The sequence below is a fragment of the Equus przewalskii genome, chromosome 17 (genome assembly GCF_037783145.1).
Source record: "Equus przewalskii isolate Varuska chromosome 17, EquPr2, whole genome shotgun sequence".
Classification (NCBI taxonomy): Eukaryota; Metazoa; Chordata; class Mammalia; order Perissodactyla; family Equidae; genus Equus; species Equus przewalskii.
In genome coordinates, this window is record NC_091847.1 from 52,239,432 (window position 1) to 52,258,343 (window position 18,912).

General features: G+C 45.1%; 1 long non-coding RNA gene across 1 annotated transcript; it reads left to right on the plus strand.

Moving 5' to 3' along the window:
* Nucleotides 1–748: 748 nt before the first annotated feature.
* Nucleotides 749–10,151, plus strand: LOC139076634 (uncharacterized). The gene is made up of 2 exons (XR_011528421.1): nt 749–916; nt 9,055–10,151. It is a non-coding gene; the product is annotated as an uncharacterized lncRNA (long non-coding RNA).
* Nucleotides 10,152–18,912: the final 8,761 nt, after the last annotated feature.

Below are 18,912 nucleotides of genomic sequence, written 5' to 3' on the forward strand. Positions count from 1 at the left end.
CATTTCTAGCATTCTTTGATATTCAAGTAGGTCTTTCTGGAAGTAAAACAAAACATTGAAGGGTTCTTTTTCTCGTCATTTATAATAGGCTACGTTAATAATTTTAGAGAGCCGTTAATGACCTTCCCACATAAAAATAAATGCTCTAGAATTGTTCTAATTCAGCAATGTCAGCAGTGCCCAGGCACTAAATGAAAGTACCGTAAACGTGTTATTAGTGGAAATGACTATTTCCTTCATCACACAGACATCATTGGGCAATACCAGGAGCCAGTATAAAGGGCTCTTCCATTCAGTGTTGGACACCACAACCAAATGACACAGACCCAGAGGAGCTGGAGGATAGCCATGACCTCAGGCGAGTGACTTCACTCCTCTGGGCCTTCCTTTCCTTGGCTATAAAAATGATAGGATTGGGGTAAATAAACTTTAAGGTGTTTTCCAGTTCTAAAATATTATAATTCTAAGAGAAAATAAGTTAGCTGGATTGGGACAAAAAGAGCCAATATTTTTATCACTTAAAGTAAAGCCAGTTGTCAGCCTCTTGTTTATTAAATGTTTGCATGGCTCCTTCTCGCCCTCTGGGCTGGGTGTCAGGGGCACAGATGAGTACATTGTGGTCCTTGTCCTCAAGAAGCACACAGGCTGGGGTGCCGGGAGAGACAGGCGTGTAAACAGATCATTAAAATGCAATGTCGCAAGGGCTCTGGGAGACTCACAGACAAGGAGCACAGGGCAGGAAGTGACTAACTCACCCTGGGAGACGTCTCACAGAAGAAGTACTGTTCAACACGAGCCTGGAAAGGTGAGTTCAATAGATCATCTGTGAAGATGGCCAAGTTTGAGAGAGGAAAATCTGGACAGGAGAGAAAGCATGTGTCAAAGGAGCCCAGAACGTTCCGAGAAAGGAAGTCTGGTAAGAGTGGGACAGGTATGGGGACTTTCTCCCATTGATGGGAAGAGCCGCTGAAGGGCTTCACAGAGGAGACTGGCGGCACAGCACGCTCAGACCTGCCTTCTGGCAAGCTCCCTGGCAGCAGTGTGGAGAGTGGATCAAAGGAAAAGGGCCTGAGGGCGGGGACACTGAGCCATTGGGAAACTCCTGCATTTATAGTTGAATGAGCTGGTGAGAGTCTGGGTTAAGGCAGTGGCAGGGGCAGGGGAGAGAGAAGACAGGTGCTACCAAAGCAGGAGAAGATTTTCCTGGGGACCATGAACTGAATCACATGTACCATGTTGGGGAGAAAAAATTTTCTTGTACCCACTTAGGTTCAGTGCCTAGGGCCTGTGACTTACACCAACAAAAGACAGATTAACAGAACAAAGTATTAACTTTTGTTAATATTTTTATGCATAGAAGTTCACAGAAAAGAAGTGAAACTCAGAAGAGTGGTCAGACTCAGAAGCTTATATACTGTTTTAACAAAAGAAAGGGGGTTTGGGTTTCAAGAGAGGATCAATCATGGGGAAACGACCAGGAAATATATTTGGGAACCAGTGGAAGATAAGTTATTTTATTAAGTTCTCTTTGTGCAAGCCTCTCTTGATGTCAACTCCTCATCTTTTTCTTCCCTTCCTGGTGGCATGGGAGGCCACCTTCACAAAGGGAAATGTATGCCCTGCTCTTAGGCAGATAAAGAGAGGGCAGGGAATTCTTCCTGCATCTGCTGATTCTCAATTGCCTTCAACTCAAAATAATCCTTATGCCAAATTGGCCTACTTGGGGGTAGCATATTCTGATCCCCTTCAACTACATGTGTGGTTTTGAGTTTAACCTCACTGAGCCCTACTTTCCTCACCTCCAAAACGAAGTGAGGAAACTTTGCAGATTTGCAATTAAAATAAAATGACACAATCCATTTAAACCACTCAAGACGATAGTAAGGGCTCAACTAATATAAATCATCACCATTTTTATTATCATGCACCACTATCCAATCCTCCCTGAGGGAACAGGGCCAAGCAGAGCTGGCCAGTCCACCTGACATTGGCATGAGGTCATTGCAGGCTGGGGTTCAGTGAGTGAGAGACCCCAGAATGATCTAGAGTAGAAAGAGCTGAAAACGAGGGAATAAGTATCCTTTGGGTGCCAAGTGTCAAAGCTAGAAATGTCAAACTCTGTCATCAAGGCCACGGGACTAGCATGGTGGCAGAAATGGGAAACAAGGGCAGGAAGGTCAGGAAGATGCAAGGACTAAGTGGGAAACCAAGAGCAAGACCCCCAGGCGATTTGTGCGCACGTGAGAGGGTCAGAAGCACTGTTCCCAAAGGCAAAATACCCAACCCCAAAGCTGAGTTCAAGCCTCAAAGTCACTTAGGTCTACAGTCTCCTTACCCTGGTTCTCATCAAGACATAAACCTCTGGAGAAAGAGAAGGATTCGAGCCTGGGTCAACAGTCCTAGACATAGTCTAGATATCAAAGTCCAGATGAGAAATGGAATGGGACGATTCCATAATCTTCTCCGAAAGGAGCTGGAAGCTGATTTGCTTACATACCCTCATACAGGAGAGTGTTTCTGTCTCATATTTGTGGCCTCGGGGCAGTGTTCTCCCACCATCTGGTCATTGCTGAGCACCTTCCATGTGCCAGGCACTCTCCTAGCTGCCGGGGACACCACAGCAAAAGAAACAGGCAACAGTCCCTGCCTCCAAAAAGCTTACATTCTAAGGGGAAAGAAAATAAATCAAATAAGTAAAAAAATGTAGGATGCTAGATGGTGTAAGTTTTATGGAGGAATATAAAGCAGGGAGGAGGAATATAAAGACAATATCAGTAGTTTGCACTTTTAGATAGTGGAGCCCAAGTAGGCCACCCTGAGAAGGTGACATTAAGTCAAGACCCAAGGAGATGAGGTAGCAAGCTAGGCAGTTATCTGGGGGAAGAGCGTTGCAGGCAGAATAAAGAGCCAGTGCGAGGCCCTGGGGCAGGAGTGTGCCCCGCCTGCTTGAGGAACAAGGAGTCAAGTGTGACTGGAGAGGAATAAACAAGAGGAGTAAGAGAGTTGGCTGGAGATCAGCACAGGGCCAGACCCTTTTGGACCTTACAGAGCACAGCTAGAATTTTCGCTTTGACTTTGAGTGAGATGGCAAGCAGAGAGGGCGTAGTGTGGTCTGACGTGTTATAACTGGACCACTCTGGCTGTAGTGTCAAGGATGGGCAGCTGCAGAGGGAGCAGTTTAGGAGGTTGTTGGAAGAGTCCAGCCAAGAGATGATGGGGTCTTGGAGCAGATGGTAGCAGTGGCAGTGGTGAGCAGAGGCTGGATTCTGGAAAGTGAGTGAAGGGAGAGCCAAGAGGATTCCCTGGCTGGTTGAATGTGGATGACAAGCTTTTTGGCCTGAGTGACTGGAAAGATGGAGTTGCCGTCATCCGAAATGGGGAAGGCTGCAGGCTGAGGAGGCCAAACAAAAGAATCTGGAGCAATAGAGTATGGTGCACAGTGCTCAAGGAAAAACATGTGTCATGTTTTCATTTCACATGTTCTGGGGGAAGTGGGTTTTAGTTTGAGTTGGAAAAGGTAGTTAGGTGTTAACTTCCGCCCTACTTAAAAGCATAAATGAAGGTATCAGATTACCAAATCCTTGCCAAATCTCAACAATGACCTGGCACTCCATGCATCTGAGCAAGTACCTTGCCCTGAGCACAAACAGTGAAGGTCCAGCTCATTGCGATGGAAACCGAGGGCTGGATCTAACCAGGAAATCAGGTTAGCGCCATCCCCCGCTTCCTGGCACTCTCCCAACCGTCACCTTGATTCTCTCAAAACAAACCTTTAGTTAATGCCACTTGGTGCTTGGTTTCTTCAGTCACAGCTGAGAAGAGCCTTTCTCTGCCTTCAGGGCCACCAATGAGGCCAGGAGAAGACCTATGCAGGGCACAACGTGGCCAGGCTTGATTGACAGCTGGAGACCTTTATTTTCTGGCTTTATTGAGATATAATTGACTTATAACATTGTGTAAGTTTAAGGTGTGCAATGGGATGTTTGATACATGTACATATTGTGAAATGTTTACCACAATAAGGTTAGCTAACACATCCTTCCCCTCACACAATTACCATTTTGTTGTTGTTGGTATGGTGAGAACATTAAGGCTCTACTCTCACAGAACTTTCAAGTATACAATAGAGTGTTGTTAACTATAGTCACCATGCCGTATGTTACTTCCCTGGAACGTCATCGTTTAACTGGAAGTTTGTACCCTTTGACCAGCATCTCCCCATTTCTCCCACCCCAGCCCCTGGCAACCACCACTTCTACTGTTTCTATGAGTTCCATGTTTTTAGATTCCACCTATTAAGTGAAATCACATGGTATTTGTCTTTCTTTGTCTGACTTATCTCACTCAGCATAATGCCCTCAAGGTCCATCCATGTAATCGCAAATAGCAGGATTTCCTTCTTTTTTGTGACTGAATGATATGCCGTTGTATATATGCCGTGTTTTATTTATCCAGTCATCCATTGATGAACACTTAGGTTGTTCCCATGTCTTGGCTATTGTGGATAATGCTTCAATGAATACGGGAGTGCAGATATCTTTGAGATAGTGACTTCATCTCCTTTGTATGTGTACCCAGAAGTGGGATAGCTGGATCCTATGGTAGTTCTATTTTCAATTTTTTGAGGAACCTCCATTCTATTTTCCATAGTGGCTGCACCAATTTACATTCTCATCAACAGTGCACAAGTGTTCCCTTTTCTCCACATCCTCACCAGCATTTGTTATCACTTGTCTTTTTGATAATAGCCATTCTCACAGGTGTGAGGTGATATCTCATTGTGGTTTTGATTTGCATTTCCCTGATCCTTAGTGATGTTGAGCACCTTTTCATGTACTTGTTGGCCATCTATAAGTCTTCTTTGGAAAAATGTCTATTCAAGTCCTCTGCCCATTTTTTAATCAGATTCTTTGTGTTTTTCTATTGAGTTGTATGAGTTTCTTATATGTTAGGGATTTTAACTCCTTATCAGATGTTATATATCTTCTCCCATTCCATAGGTTGCCTTTTCATCTTTTTGATTGTTTCTTTTGCTGTGCAGAAACCTTTCAGTTTCATATAGTCCGGTTTGTTGGGTTTTGCTTTTGTTGCTTGTACTTTTGGTGTCATATCCAAAATATCATTGCCAAGACGGATGTCAAGGAACTTTTTCCCTGTGGTTTCTTCTAGGAGTTTTACAGTTTCAGTTCTCACGTTTAAGGCTTTAATCCATTTCTAGTTAATTTTTGTGAGTAGTGTAAGATAGAGGTCCAATTTCATTCTTTTGCATGTGGATATCCAGTCTTCCCAATACTTCAATTTGGGAAAAGTGAAGAGACTATCCTTTCCCTATTGAGTATTCTTGGCAGTTGGAGATCTCTTTACTGAACCTTTATGAAAATCAACAAGGAATGTGCCAAGACCACCTGACATGTCAAATCCGGCTATTCTCTTAAAAAAAAAATTCACTGAATTTACACGCAGCCCTCTGAAGAACATTGGTTATCATGCAGTTTCAACACTCTGATCCTTAAAAATCATCAGACTAGTGATTTTACAGGTGATGAAAAAGAGTCTTTAGATTAGCTGGAATTACACAGCTAGTTAGAGGCAGAGCTGAAACAAAGATCCCCACCCTCCTGACCCCCATCCCAGCAGAGCCTCAGGGGTCATGTGGGTCAGCTCACTGCAGGCCGTGAGTGTGCGACAGGTAGGCCAAGAGCTGGTGGTCCACCAGTTCCTGTAGAGAGAAAACTTTGAACCTGTTTCTTAGTATAGTTGGAATTATATTTGAACAGGATTCGTATAGCTGTCTCTGGAAACACCCTAAATTCCTAATTGTCATTTTGAGCTGTGAGACTGTGTTGTAGCCTCTGCCTCCAGAGCACCATCTAGAGTGGCCACACTACACAGCACCTCCCCCAGCGGTGCTGCTCAAATATTGTGGTTTTGTCAGGACCGTGATGTGAGAAGGGTTGAGAACGTTCCCATCATTTTTTAAATTTTCTTTCTTTCTTTTTTATTTTTAATATTGGCACTTGAGCTAACATTTGTTGCCAATCTTTTCTTCTTTTTCTCCCCAAAGCCCCCCAGTACATTCTAGTTGTAGGTCCTTCTAGTTCTGCTATGTGGGACGCCACTTCAGCATGGCTTGATGAGCGGAATTAGGTCCCAGCTCAGGATCTGAACCAGCGAAACCTGAGGCTCAAAGTGGAGCACCCCAGCTTAACCACTGGGTCACCAGCCGGCCCACCATAAGCTTCTTTTTTTTTTTAGGAAGATTAGCCCTGAGCTAACTGCTGCTATTCCTCCTCTTTTTGCCGAGGAAGACTGGCCCTGAGCTAAGATCCATGCCCATCTTCCTCCACTTAATATGTAGGACGCCTACCACAGCATAGCTTTTGCCAAGCGGTGCCTTGTCCGCACCAGGGATCCGAACCAGCGAACCCCAGGCTGCCGAGAAGTGGAACGTGGGAACTTAACCGCTGCGCCATGGGGCGGCCCTTAAATTTTATTTCTTGATACTAACCATAAAATGTGTCGATGTTGGTGACCTCTGCTTTTCAGCCCATCAACCCCTTGGTGATCTTTCAAGTTTCTTAGAAAGCTTGGCTGAGAGTCATCTTAGAACCAGCCTCCACTCCAACGCCAAAGGAAAGGTGCTCGGTGTGGCACGCTGTGGGAAGAAAGAGAGTGTCCCCTCATGGGCATCAGCCTCCTGGTGATGTGACCCCGTCAGGTATACTCAGGCTTCCTAAGGAAGGTGGCAACTTGGCATTCTTTAGACTGTGATTGATTTCCTCGTGGTAAATGTTGACAGTTTAAACAAGATTTGCCCTGTGTCTCAAAGTCTTTCTCTCCTCGCTGAGGATCCATTGTTTTAAGTCTTCCATGAAGGATGTATTCAATAAATGCGTGTTGGAAGAATTATTGTGACGTTTATAAAGTCGCTTGACAAAATAAGAAGTGATCATGTTCATTATCCGCTTTAACTGAATGTTAGAGGAATTTTCTAAGTAGTGAGAAAAATAGTAAATGCGTTAATTCAGCAAAACAAAACAACAAATATTTGCTAAATGTTTAACTTTAAAAAAAAAGAAAAAAGATTCACTGATTGGGGCCAGCCTGGTGGCATAGCGGTTAAGTTCACACACTCTGCTTCCGCAGCCCAGGGTTCACCGGTTCAGATCCCAGCACGGACCTATGCACTGCTTATCAAGCCACACTGTGGCAAGCATCCCACATATAAAAGTAGAGGAAGATTGGCACAGATGTTAGCTCAGGGCCAATCTTCCTCAGCAAAAAGAGGAGGATTGGCGGTGGATGTTAACTCAGGGCTAATCTTCCTCAAAAACAAAACAGATTCACTGAGACTAAATTCACCAGGTACCATCAATGCATAATCATCAGAAGGGTGTGACGTGATATGTAGAAAACTTGCTTACTAATTGATAAAACAACCCAAAGAACCAAATGGTGGAATGTCTCAATCACTGCTTTATTTTTTTATCCAAGGATGATGTAAAGAACATTGAAATTACTATAACATTTGGAACACTGGCAAAGCTTTCTAGCTAGAAACGTGCAACTGTAAATTAGGTGAGCTTACACGCTTTGTACCACCATGCACTCTCATGGGATTTCAGTTGCACAGAGAGCACTTGATTTCTTTGAAGAGTCATTTAGTTGAAGTTTTCATCTCTGCTCTTATATTTAAGTTCCTCCTCTACTTCTTTGTTTTGGGGGAAAGGGGAACAAGAGGTCCACAGAGTGTCACGTCATACGGATATGCAATCAATATTAACCCAAAATAACTGAAACAATATGCTGTTCGTAAAAACAGGACTTTGTTACTCTTCATGCTCTTGAGTAAGCATTCACACACGCACGCAAAAAGGCAAACACTCTAATCCCCTACAAACTAACTATGTGCGTTTCCAGGAGTGTTCACCAAAACAACATCATGGGAGTTATTCTAACCTGGATTCCTGCCCCTTTAACACACAACCACTCGACTAAAATCACACCTGCCAAATGGCCAGTTGATGCCTACCAACAAACTTCTGGGAACACTGTACTGTACTTGCAAGTGCACATTCCTAATGTTACCCATCCCTCCATCTCTTCTGTATTGTTGGAGATCATGCTAAACTGCCCATTGATCTGTCACGCCTCCAGCAGTGCCCAGTGATCAATGCCACGTGCCTGGTGAAGACTCACTATTCCTTGATTGGGGCTCACAGAAGACTTCTCAAGTCTTAGCTCCCTTGCAGTTGGGCATGCTCGTGTGCCTAGTCCTGACCAAGGGGCTGTGAGGAGAAGGGAGTGTCATTTCTGGGATGAAGCACAGAAAAGCCCAGGTGGGATCCTCCAGGGTGATGAGGAGGCAACACACACCAGATGGTGCAGCTACAAGATGGTAGAGCCTCTGTTATTGCGGGTTTCTAAATGACTGTGTGGAGCAGAGCCTCCGCCACCTTGAGTGGAACCTGTAACAGGACCTAGATAGGAGGGTTGCTGTCTTAAACCACTAAGCTTTCTTTCTACAGCATCCTGATGAATCCAATAACTTTGGCTGGTGTTGCTTCTAAGCTGCCTGGACCAGGTATTTCCCTTATAAATGTTCTGCACATTCTGCAGCAAGCCCTACTTTCCGACCCTGGGGAAGGACACATAAATTTAGTCACACAGACCCAGAAATCCTCCAGGAGGTGCCTTCTACCTCCAGAAACACCACCTTCTCTGGCCCACCTCACCATACCTCTCCTCCTCTTCCCAGGCAGGTTCGTGGACATTCTGGAAAGACAATTGCTGGTAATCCCTATGCAGCCAGGACTCACTTCCAGGACCCTCCTCCCAGGGAGCTCATGCCCAGACACCAGCTCCCTCAGGAAACGATCCTGTCCTTGGCTGGCCTCCTGGCTCCTCGCCAGCCTGCTCACTGAATTCAATTCATAGCCCGTTTTTCTAAAAAGCAGACTCAGACTTGCCCCAGTACCTGTCACAGATGCTACTTTCTCCCTCTGTTCATAAGTAAACACTCATCTTTCTGCATTTCTTTCTCCTCTACCACAGAAAGAAGCAGCCACTTTCCACTGAGAGCCAGAAGCCAAAATCCGAACTGTTGTCGTGAGGTCACAAGGGTGATCTTATATACGGTGCCATCTATTCCATCTCAGGCCATTCCTGTGCAGCTGCTTCGAGCTAAAACTCCTCCACGCTCCACTTCTGATTTTCCAGGGTTTCCCTGTCTGTCAGTTTCAGCCTGCCCCCTCCTGTTATTTTTAGATTTGATTTTAGTCCTTATAAAGGGCCAGGGGTGAGGATATGGAGAAAATTTTTTTCATTTTAATTAAAAGCAGATGACAAAGACAACTCAGTCATGGAAAATAACAGGAGTCACACTGTCTCTGGCTCCCATTCGCGTATTTCCTCCATCAGCTGCAAGCGAGCAGAGAAGCAACAACGCTAATTGAGTCTCCTCTGCCTTTTCCAGAAGACACACATGATCTAAGCAGATCTCACCCGAGATTCCGTTAGAGAGCTGCACGTGCTCTCCTTCCCTTTCCATTCCCCCTCACAGAGTGATTGCATTTTAGAGCTGGCAGGCAGCTTCTGTGACTATCTTCATGTTACCAGGAGGAGCCCAGGGCCAAGCGAGGTCAAGGGAGGTGCCCGAAAAGGTCCAGCCTACTGAGGTCTCTCCATTCCCACCTTCCAAGCGCTGAGCCTTGTCGAATCCATGTTTTTCAGCTGCCCAAAGAGTCCAAATAGAGCAAGAGCTCCTTGAAGTGAGGGGCCCCAGCCTTGTGTGTTCTGTCCCTCAGTTCTCAGGACCTGCACAGGCAGGTGAATGTGCACGGCGAAGCCGCGGCCTTTCACTCATTCTTCCACACACTGTTGTTGCTGTTCTCCAACCTTCCGATGAATGTTTGTTTTTTCTCTCTCTGGACCAATTTAGCCTTGTGCATACTCTATGAGCTTGGATGTCTGCTTGCCTATTAACTCAAAGACAGTTTAATTCCAGATTTTCTTCCAAGACTTCATTTAGATTCAGTCTTCAACATCTCATTATTCAACATGTTTACAGTTAGATGTTCTATTATCATATATAATCATTCGAAAGTACTAGTCTCTGTGTTCAGGTAACTCACATGACACAGACTACAGCATCTGTTGTGGACACAGCATGGAATTCAGTTTTGTATTGTCAAACTCTTGCCTTTCTTCCTGGTTTCTCCAAATGTAAGAAGGTCATGGGGTGGGAGTGACCAGATGAAATCACTTACAGGTTATCCACGAGACAAAGCCAAGGAAGCCCTGATAAAGACAACCTCCACTCACGTCATATGACAGACAGAAAAAGCATATCTGGGTCTCTGCCCTGCTCAGTAGGAGAATGAGGACTCTTGATGGCAAAAGACGGAAACTCAAACCAGTTTGAGAAAAAAAGGGAGACATTATTAGAAGGCTTATATCCTCATCTGGGAAGAGCAGAGATGGCACTGGACATCACAGACAGCTGGCACCAGGGACTCACAAGCCCCCAGCATGCTCTTTCTTTTCTCTACCTCTCTCTCTGAGTCAGCGTTACTTCTCCCAAACTGGCTTTGGGAGTGAGCTCTTCCTCACGTGCAGCTTAACCCTCAGACAGAGATTAGCTCCCTCTCCCCAGTTCCAGTTGCAAAACCCCCGAGGAATGACTCTGTTGGTCTGACGAGGGCCAGGTGCCTACTCCTACCCCCAGATAATGGAGACTTTCCTCAAAGGAGGGGAAACTGAGGCCCCCTCAGTCACCCTAATTCACATCTACCACCACGTGTGGCAGGGGGCAAGTTTCTTTAACTTCTCTGAGCCTTGGTTTCTTCATTGTAAAATGAAACATTTGGGGAGGGGCACAAAAATAACACCTTCTTCAAAGAGCTGTTGATCATTTTACATAGATAACCAATGTCAAAGGCCGCTGCAGTGTCTGCTATATGCGAAGCATCAATAAATGTTCATTTTTCTTCCAAGGTGAGTCTTAAAGTCAAGGAAGAAGTCAGCACGCTAAAATGGAGAGGAAGATTATTTGGAGCACAGGGAACCGAATGGGAAATGCTGTACAATTCAGAGTAAGAGGCACTATAGGAGTTGTTAAAAGGAGGGCAATTGAACCTTAAATCATTCCCACCATAAATCACCCATAAGGTCCATGTTCTAGAAAAAGGGGGGCTAGCATTAGCTATTGGGAACCTGGAATGTCAAGTTGACCAATTAGTCTGTAGCTTGTGAGACATTCTTCACTATCGAGGGGAAGATTATTTCAGTCAAGGAACATTTTAGGGCCAACATAAAAAGAATTGTAAAAGATTTGGATTTTGATGAACTCCCGGGAGCAAACGCTGCATTTGCTCACATTCCCTTTATAACGTGTTGGAGCGAGGCCAATGAACATGCCCAGCTGTGCAGCAGGGTAACTTGAATTTACTACTAGTTCTACAAAAATATTCCCTATGTTGTCTTCCCTCATACATTTTATCCTTAAGTTTTATGAGAAGAAAAATAGACTTTATATTATACACGTCTTAGGTAAGATTACTACAGCAATGGAGCACTGAAATCAATAGATCGTAAAATTTCCAGTTTTCCCAAAGCTTAGAGAATTTAGTACATCTAAGATTTGGCGTTTTTTGCATTTGAATCAATTTGACTCATACCAACATCTGTTCCTGATAAAATAGTATGAAATGTAATGTCTTCATGGTGGCACAGAATCAAACTCTACCCCCTCTCTTTGCTCCTCATCCCTTTCTTCGATAGTCCCCATATCATCTCCTCTGGTCTGTAAATGACCGTGATGCCTTACAACCCAATAGTGTGGGCTACTACTGGCAGTGACCATACTCCTCATCACCTGTGGTATGTGGCATCTGGTATGGTGGAACCTCACTACCTGCCAGTTTCATCCCATACCCTTGAGCTTTGATTCAGCACAGATTCTGCCTCCAAGACCCACTTGCCCTGAGGAAGTCTTCTCTTACTATCCCAGCACACAGGCACGTTCTCCTCTAAGCTCTTACTTGTAGCATTAGTACCCTGATCTTAATCACAGTGTGCCTAGTTTTGCAGCTTGATTTCTACATGCCTACATCTGAGACTTTGCTGTGTACTTGTTCCCCGGCACCCAGCACAATGCCAATGCATACTCGAGGCTCCATAAGTACACGCAGGAATGAATGAATGAATGAATGAATGAGTGGAATACTTTTCTACACAGCTTGGCATTTTCAGTTTTGGGAATCGGGATCTATATCAGACTTAAGTCTAAAGACAGCAGATTTTGGCTCAATTCTGTCACTTACTCACAACAAATTGTCTCATGGATCTGGAGAAGCTTAGATCAACATATGAAGATAGAATGAAACTGGTTGTCCTTAAGAATGGCATGGAGCTGCAACCAAGCACAGAGGTGGGGATACAGACAGGAGATGGGCTAGCATCCCAAATCCTGGTCCAGGAACCAAGTGACCTGCATTCTGTCCCTGGTCAATCACTAAAAAGAAGATTCTGTCATCTAGGTCAAGTGATTGAATCTTCTTGAGCCCAAGAAAATGCATAGACATCTACCAATGTATGTACAAATTTCCCCTCTTCATCAGTGGACAAATTTCCGCAGGGCTCAAGAAGCATCCATTTGAAGGTCTAAGGCCATCAAGACCACTGACAGGTGGCCTTCAGAATTAAGGACCAGCTATCCACTCTCCCTTGACACACCAGCCACCCAAGCATCCCCTTACACTGGAAACCAGATTAGCTAGAGGAAGGGGGAAGGGAGAGAAACTCCCAAAGACTGAGCACTTACCAGTAAAAGCCTGAGTTTACCATTTTAAACCAGAAAATAGAGGTATCTGTCCACAGTTTTCAAACATAAATTCTTCCTCAACCCCTAAATCATCTGTGGAATGGGCTTCAAAAATAAGTTGAGATCAGTTAGACTCTACAAGAGAGAGCCCCACAATGCTGATCAACGTTCGTTTGGTGAGAGATCCACTGCTTTAACGAAGTCATTCCACACCATCCGTTAGAAGATCCAGTACCAGTGTCTAAGGCTGAGTTTGGGAGGAAAAGAGGCAGAAGTTCTAAAACACTTTTAGCATCTTTCTATAAATATATCTAGTTCAGCTGTTTTTTTCAATTTCCGTGGAAATGAATGGCAACTCCAAATCTCCGAATTCAAATGTTTGTTATTCTAACTTAGGTTCACGGGTCTGGTTCTTCACTTGGTGTTGCTTTAGGGCCACACTTCCGAACCTCCCCAAAGATAAGAGCCATGAGGTGGCCTGCCCACAGAACCAAGCCCAGGCTCCTCCCATGGAAAGTCAGGTTCAGGAGGTTGGGGTGGACCCAGGAGTCTTTGTTCTTTAATGAGGGCCCCCAGGAAGGAGGGGAAGCACTGCTTTAAGTCGGCCCTTCTCAGAGTGTGGTTGTTGGACCAGCAGCATCATCACCGGGGAACCGGTTCCCAATGCAAATTCTCGGGCCCACCTGCACCTACTGAATCAGACGCCAGGTGTGGGGTGCAGTAATCTGGATTTTTACCATGTCCTCCAGATGATTTTGAAGCACGTGAAAGTTTGAGAACCACTGCCTTCAGGAAATGACATACAGAGGATGACAAACGTTTCTTATCACAAATAAATACCACTCATTCACCCACACTCCACCAACACCTAAAAACTCAGCAAGAATTTGTCTAGTATCCATGCATCCGACATGGTGTTAGGCTGCTGTGACAATGGTCCCCAGACTTTGCTGCATATTTGAATCAATTAGACGTGGGGAGATGTTAAAGCGCCCCTGCCCAGGTAGCACCCCAGAGGGACCAAATCAGAATGTCGGGGGCAGGAGGCAGGCATCAGCACTGGTTTAAGGCACTGAGGTGATTCCAGTGTGTAAAGAAGATTAGGAACCACCATCAAAAGCACTAACACAGCCCCTGAGATCAGACTTGCCAGAAAAGATCACAGCTACAAATGCAGACAAGAGGCTGGGATGGCGTAGGGCAGGCCCAGCAGGGACACTATCCTTTATGGGTTCAAACGACTAGAAGATGCTTCCTAGAAGTCACCAGAGAGTTGGAAACACATTCTCATCCTCTTAAATGTTCCTCAAGAGTCAGCAAGAAGTGGATAGGTCAGAAGTGGAAGGATGAAGGCTGCCCCCATCTCCTCCGTTTTGACTCTTTCCAAACACACTTGAGCACTATTAGCATTTTAATTAACATCTGCCACCCTAATGGGGCTTGGTAAATAGCTACTGAGTGGGTCCCTGGGTGCAGAATGATGGTGAGGAAGAGGAGGAGGGGAAGGGAGGTAGAAAGGGAGGAGGAAGGAAGAGCTAACTTCCACGAGAGGTTCCCATACGCCAAGCCCAGGGTCTCAGTCATCTTCTTATCGGACCTCACACAGCAGTTCCCTTTTGCAGGGGGTGATCCAAGGCCAGGGCTGGTTAGGAACTTGCCCCTGCTCACATCTGTGAGTGGCGGAAGCACTCCCCAGTCACGATGCCAAGGCTGCCAAGGGATCAAGGATGCCCGGGGACAGGAAAGAGACTGAGAGGACAGGCAGAGCTTGCTTGAGGCTCGCTGAGTTCAGATCTCTGGCATGGTGAGACACTAAAAACCAGCCTCGCCATCTGGTTTAATCCAGGTGGATATTCTGGATTGGGCGGGAAGCGATGGGAGGATTCCTACGAAGTCCAGAGCAGCTGGGATGAGGCCGAGGGCATGGCATAGGGGATTGGAGCAGGAGCGATCTACCAGTGCGCACAGGTGGATTTCCATTTTCAAACAACTGGTATGCACATCAGTGTGTACCAGCAAAATACAAGTCCTGGTTTAACCTGGTGCCGATACAGAGCATAAGGTTTTTTGCAGCTTAGGAGATCTGAATTTTTAAAAAGCCCTTTGGCATCCTCCTTAACCCATCCTGAATGAGGTCCCAGATGTCTCAGCTGGGCCACAGAACAAGCACATTCGTGAGGACGCTCTTCCCCTCCTTCCGCCAGAAGGCCGTTCTGGGGGCTCTGTTTGGAAGATGAGGCAAATAACTTTTGCACATGAAGAACCTGGCGGGTACAGCGGTAGGGAGAGAGAGGGAGAGATTCCTAAAACATTACTCAAATGCATCTCAAATTTCACATTTGAGCTGGGAAAAACACACCCAAAATACAACTAACAGGAGCAGCTCAGAGCTTCAGTGTTGCAAGTTTTCAGTCAGCTACGGCAAGAGCGCGTTGCAGTTTGGGCAACTTCCCAGAACTGGTCATCCAGCGGGGCGGGCGGGAGGCAGGAGGGAGGAGGGAAGGAGGAGGAAGGGAGGCAAGAGGGAAGGAGAAGGTAGGAGGCCACAGGAAGGTCAAACGATTGCCACAGGGCTGGGAGTCTCAGGAGACCATGGTGAAAACAAATCATGCGTTTGCCGCTTCAACGACGACGTCAACCAAATTGTGGAATAAAAACTCGTAAAGAAAAATATGGGCTGATATACATTGTTTATGAAATACTATGGCAAGCGTTTTACACAGATTTAAGGAAATCCAAGCACAAGAAAAGGGGTCATCCGATGCCACAGGTCTGTGTCAGGCGAAAGGCTGAGGGACCCTGGTTTGAATTCTAAGCCAAGCATCAAATCATTATCAGTCAAGAGTTAGAGGGTAACAGCAAAAACTGAGCTATTTGGATGCAAAATCTGCCTAAAAGCTAAATGTTAGCACTGCAAAGATCTCAGTTACTGGCACAGCATTTCTAACAGTAACAGCCAGCACTTACGGAGGGCTCACCATGTGCAGGCACCTGTCCTGACCACATTTCAGACGCCATCTCCTGTAACCCGCACAGCAACCCCACGTGCAAGGCGCCAATCCTGTCCCCATGGTACAGAGAAGGAACTGAGCAGGCCACTCAAGTGCTACGTGGCAGAGTCGAGTTTTGACTCCAGGCAACCTGAGCCCAGAGCCCATCACTTCTTTATATTGATGAGCCCTTTTCTCATAGTCTTCACCACTAATGTTGTCTGGGCACTCACGTTGTTCCAGGTACTGCTCTAAGCAGTTTACGGGTATTAACTCATTTACTTCTCATTGTTATGAGATACTATTTCATCTTTTATGTTTTTTACAAATGAGAAAACTGAGGCACAGAGAAGAGAGGTACATTTCTCCAGATCTCGTATATAGTAAGTGGTAGAGCTGGGCTTCAAAACGCAGTTGTCTGGTTCCAGGGCTCTGAACAGCCAGCAACTGCCTAAGAAACACCCACATCAGGCTGGAGGGAAAGCACACATTGATGTTGGCACCCTCTGAAATCTAATCAGTTTCACCAGTGGGGAAGATTTCCTTCTGGCCGTCCACATTAGGGACATGGGAATCACCAGAATAGACGATAAGCACACTCCTTGGTGTTACTGCTGGGGCCCCGGTTTATCAGATGTGGTTTTACCCTGGGTACCACACTTTCAGCACAGACAGGCTGGGTCTCCACCCAGGTGAGGGCATCCCTGAACTCCTTTGTTTTCTCAAAAAGACAGCCTCTCACATTCCCAAGAATGTGAATCTGCCCCAACTAGCACCTCAGGTAAGAGGCCCTCCAGCCCTCAGAGGACCCAAGCTCAGACTGAGTGCCAGCCCGCTCTCTCCAACTCAGACCTCTGCTGGAGGAAGAGACACTCATGGAAGGATACACCTGCTCAAGGTCCGATCCTTGCATTTAGACGGACCGCCATAAGGCTAAACACCTGGGCTGTGTCGTCCTCGTCCCTTGCAGAATTTCTTCACTTGAGTTGCATTTAAATATTTTGCTGTCAACATTTATCAAAAATCCTTTGTGAAGTAGTCAAATGAAACCCTTACAGCATCTGCCATGGGAAACTTTCGAGGCTGCTTTCTACCGTCTCACACAGTCGCCATAGGAAAGACCCCATAAGAAACTTTCCTTTCTTTGCTTTTAAGCTGAGAAAAGCTTTATTTGTCTTGAGGAAATAGGAGGTTTTATCATTTCTGAGCATGAAAACTATGTTCTAACTGTCCATCTCTTTTCCTCTCTAACTCAATCTCATTTTTTAAAGCTTCTAGGAAGCTCAGAGTCAAACTTGAAATTGAAGATATGGGCCTTTATAACCTGTATCACGGGCCTCAAAACTGTCTCACCGTCCTCGTAGGAAAAAATTTAAGGACAACCTCCTAATAGATGTTTATTTGTTTGTTTGTGTATTCACAAATTATATGCATGTACCTGATTATATATTCTAACCTGATATTTTAAAACATGATATACGCAAAGGCCAAAGTTCATTGTTAATAACTGAGGAAGGATATAAATCCATATTTCAAGGGTCTCCTAATAATTTCAAAATTGTTTTAGCTTCTTTTATCCCTGACTAGATTGGACTGTCATTATATTTACTTTTTTTTTGTAATTGAAGTATAGTTGACATACAAGGCCATGTTCATTTCAAGCGTACAACATAGCGATTTGACATTTGTATACATTACGAAATGATCACCACAATAAGTCTAGTAACCATCTGTCAACACACACAGTTATTAGAGTATTATTGACTGTATGCCCTGTGCTATACCTTACATCCCTGGCATGAGATCTACTTTTAATGAGCCTGACAAAGAACTTGCCCAAGCCGTGAAAAGTACCAGCCTTGCCATTTTCTTCTTCCCTTGAAGATAATACCAGTCCAATGAGCAAAATCAGCAGTTTCTTTGCAGGAACATTTTTAAGGTACTATCCTCCATTTGTGAAGATATACTTAAACACAGATAATATAAACCAGAAATCCACGTAACTGGACACACATGTGCTGCAAGATGCCACATCTTGCCGAGAGCAACCAAGCAAAGGAGGAGGCTCTGTGGCCTCTCTGGGTGTGGGACATCTGCCCAGAGCTCCACGGGACACCTTCCAGAAGAATCACAGGCCAGCCGAGGGAAGCGCATGAAAAGCACGTGTTAAATATTAATAAATCTTAGTGCCTCTCATTTTAGGATGAAAAATGTCTCTAGCTGAACGTTCTAATATATTTTCTTCCCATACGACAGTTCATCTCATGTACACAAACCCATTTGGAAACGCTCTGTCTGTACCTCTATCTGTTTTTACCTTTTCCCAGTCCTGACTTCCCAGTCTTTTGTGCCGTCACTGTTTATATTTCTACTAACCACTATTTTTGGCCTGAGTTCTCATTAAATTCTTTATGGAATGAGAGTGTACATTCCTACACGTTGTGAACAGAACAAACACAAGAAACTGAACAAGAACTCTTTTTTCTCAATGTCTGTATTATTATTTTAGCTAATTGTATATTTGGGAATCTGTGAATTTTGGGTTATTCCGAACACCTACGTCTCCAAGCATTTCAAGGTCATGTTCGGAGCAATAAATGTGAGCTAGCATTGATCATCAACTGGAACGGAAACATTTAGACTTAAACAAGATGTTAAATATCTACCAAATCAGAATTAGGTTTGGTGACAGAAACCCTCAGAAAATAGTGTCTTAAAGACACTAGGTTTTATTCTCTCATGTGCAAGAAGCCCAGAGGAAGGTTCTCTGGGGTTAGTCTGGCAGCTCCATGATCTTGTCTGGGACCCAGCCACCTTCAGTCTCTCCCAGGATGTGGTCTTCATCCCTGCGATCTAAGACGGCAGCTGGAGCTCCAACCACCATGTCCACTCTCCAGGCTGACAGCAAGAGGGAGGAGGGGGAAGACGATGCCCCTTAAGGACACACCACAGGAGGCGCCACCCCAATCCCTTTATATGGCCTTGGCCAGAATAGAGTGAGACAGTTGTCTGTTTGGGAGGGGGAAACCAGGGAGAATGGATGTTGGGAAAACAACCAGCAGTCTCTGCCACAACCGCTGTAAAACTCGAGATTTTCAT